This window comes from Lactuca saligna, chromosome 4 (genome assembly GCF_052625555.1).
Source record: "Lactuca saligna cultivar CGN05327 chromosome 4, ASM5262555v1, whole genome shotgun sequence".
Classification (NCBI taxonomy): Eukaryota; Viridiplantae; Streptophyta; class Magnoliopsida; order Asterales; family Asteraceae; genus Lactuca; species Lactuca saligna.
In genome coordinates, this window is record NC_136420.1 from 33416343 (window position 1) to 33420000 (window position 3658).

Here is a 3658-nt window from a genome sequence, read left to right on the forward strand (position 1 = left end):
CCAAAACCTCTCGCAAGTGCTTCTTAGGTTGTTCCTGGGTCTTGGAATAGACCAGGATGTCATCAATGAATACAATCACGGACCGATCCAACATCGGTCCACACACATGGTTCATGAGGTCCATGAACGCAGATGGAGCATTGGTGAGCATGGAGGGTATCACCACGAACTCGTAATGAACATAGCAAGTCTGGAAGGCCATCTTCTACACATCGTCCTCTCTGACCCTCATCTAATGATAACTCGAACGCAGATCAATCTTGGAAAACCAAGACATACCCTGAAGCTGGTCAAATAAATCATCAATACTGGAGAGTGGATAACGGTTCTTTATTGTTAGCTTATTCAACTCCCAGTAGTCAATACATATCTGATGCGATCAGTCCTTCTTCTTCACAAACAGGATCAGTGCACCCCAAGGCGAACTACTCATATGGTTGAATCCCTTGTCTAACAACCCCTACAACTATGTAGACAACTCCTTCATCTCTGCTAGAGCCAATCGATATGGTGCCTCTCTGGAGGCACTCCTGGCTAATCCTCCGGAAACACACCCGGATACTCCCACACCAACGTCACATCATCAACCGTCGCCCTACCTTACTCTCGAGTATCCATAACATAGACAACAAACCCAAAACAACCTTGATGGAGATATCGTCTGGTCCTAGCGGCTGAGCACTCTCTCCATGGACAACCAACCCTCCCCCACTTGGGGTCCGAACACGTACCAGATGATGCTCACAATCAATCATTTCCCCATTGGATCTCAACCAATCCATCCCCACTATAACCTAGTTCCCGCATAGAGGAATGGGAAGTTAGGAACCAAGTCAATCGGAGACCGCTCGCTAAGCATCCCCAAAACACAATCATGATGAACCCTCGATGCCTGGCAAATCGATCAGCCGCAATCTCAACATCTAATGGATGATCCAGCTCACTCGGAGATCCCGAAAACCTCTTGTAGAGCGCAAGAAATACGAAAAATCGGGTAGCCCGCGAATCAAATAATACCAAAGCGGGGATACCGTTCACAAGAAACAATCCTAAAACAAAACACATAAAAAGATATAAGCAACAAAATCAACATGAATAAAGAGTTAAGAAGAAGAGACATACCCGTTACCACATCTGGTGCAACACGCGTCTCCTCGGCGGTCAATTGAGAAGCCCGACTCCTCAACACAAGAGCATCTGCCTTGCCTTGGCGACCATCTGTGATCCGTAGGGTCGCAGGGGTTGGTGCTACCACTGGTCCTCCTTATGCTAAACTCTGATAGTTAACATTCTTGTGGCCCCTCTGATTGCAATGAAAGAGAATCAGGTTTGATGTCTTTATAGTGGTGATTGAAACAGTACAATCCTTACTAAAGTGTGATGACTTGTCGCACTTGTAGCAACATAGGTTAATAAGGGAAACATATATTTTTCTTTTTCTTATTCTTTTTTATATTTAAAATGATATATAAAAAGTTAGAAATTAAAAAAATTATATATATTAAGGTCAAAATGGTCCTTTTACATCAATCAGAGACCAATGATACAACAAAATTAAATTATAGGGACGGTCCGAATTAAAAAAATAAATAAATTAGGAACCATTCGTGTAATTTATTGAAGTTCTTATCAACTTCATTGCCGAAAATGTACATTCTACACTTGTTGTTGCAACGCGGAAGATTAATTCAAGTTTCAAGAAAATATAAACATTGGTTTTTGTATCTATGTAACTATGTAAGACATATGTAGCTATGTATGACATATTTCGCCTTTGTCAACTTTTGTGTCAATGTTACAAGACAAAAAAAAAAAACTTTATGTATCAATTTAACTATTTAATACATTCTATCACAACTATCATCCTATCACAAAACATTGAAACAACAATCACAAATTCTCAAATTCACAATTCTATATCAGCATATCATTGTATCAGTATTAAAAAAATGTTTTTTGTATCAAATTCACAATTATGTATGACTGTATTAATATGAATTCTACAACTCAAATATTTGATAGTCTAAGACAAACGAAAAAAACTTGGAGGTCATAGGACACTCTGTATCTCGAAGTCTAACTGTAGAGTGGCATGGTTGGAATCGTGGACTGTGGAATGGAGATCAATTGATTGATCTTCAACAATTAGGCTTGAGGTGATGCAATAGCACAATTCCCTCATTGTCGTGTAGTCACAAACTGCAAAGTAGGTTAAAGCGTATATAACTCTTGGGTTAGACATTTCGATTCTTTCGCACCGATTTGTTTTATTATTTTCTCTTTTTTATTTATTTATTTATTTTTTTGCTTAATATTGTATAGGAATGACTATTTCCTATTTCCATGTTGGGTTATATTCGTAGATTGGATTTGAGATTGGAATTTTTTTTTGTCACACAATGTAATAGGTCTTTAAAATTTTTGAAGGTAGGTAATTAATTTTTCATATATAATTTTGTACGAAAATTTAGAAAATAAGTTGGTTCCTCTGACCCACCTAAGCAATACATGAATTCGCCCCTTCTCATATCTCTCGTTTGTTAATAAAAAAACATGTGTTTTGCTGAATCCTAAGTGACCATTTATCATTAGGATATCAATGGATTTCGTACGTAGAAAGATTTGACCATGTATATGTTTATATGACTTAAGTAGGGAACGTGGCATGCTCATGTTAATGATATGAATCAAGGAACATGCGTCATCAAATGGTTCTCTATTCGAATATCAATATGGAGATTTGTCATCAAACCCATCGCGCAAAGTTGACCAAAATAGAGATGAAGATTTCTATTAGATTCTGATACAATATGGTTTGATTATATAATAACTCATGGTAATGAACTAGTGATTGAAGAATGAGCAAAAATACTTGGATGATTGTCATTCTCACAAATTTTTAATAGTTTTATGAACATTTTGGAATGTCATCCATTTTGCCACCACTGAATCAATTGGTCAGTATTATTGATAGAGTTATTTTTCAATTGTTTTTTTTTTTGGCTGTCTTCTAAAGGTTCATAAGGCAACAATAAATTCAAAAGAGTGCCTTAGAATCCAACTAAAATTATTTTTATGTTGTAATTTTATCCTGTTTGTTAACTTTTGACTCTGTAACTCAACCATTCAATAAAATTAAAAGAGTAAAACACCGTTGAAACAAACATACATGTTTCATAATTGCAAAACTTTTTGAAAGACATATTAGGGCGCGCATTTGTAATATCCATCACGATGGTCTCTGTGGTCTTGGTGGCTACGAACCACAGCCGTACACACCATCCTGGTGCCTCATTGTGGGTCGTGGTCGTGGGTCATAGTCGTCGGCCATTGCCCATTGTTGTGCCTTCCACAAACGAGAACGACAAATCAAGTCTCAACTTTCTTCTTCTCTCTTAGGCGTCAACCTTCTTCTTCTTCTTCTTCTCTCTCTCTCTCTCTCTCTCTCTCTCTCTCTCTCTCTCTCTCTCTTCTTCGGCGTGGAGAGAACTCCATGGAATCGGGGTGTGGCTAGTGGTGGTTGATCTGAAAGCTCTACACGACTATTGTCGTTGAGAGTATTGTAGATAGCCTTACACATATATTGTGGCCATTCCAAGAAAAAAAAACGAAGTAACTTCTCCAAATCCAAGAATACTTCAATTGTTATTATTATTAT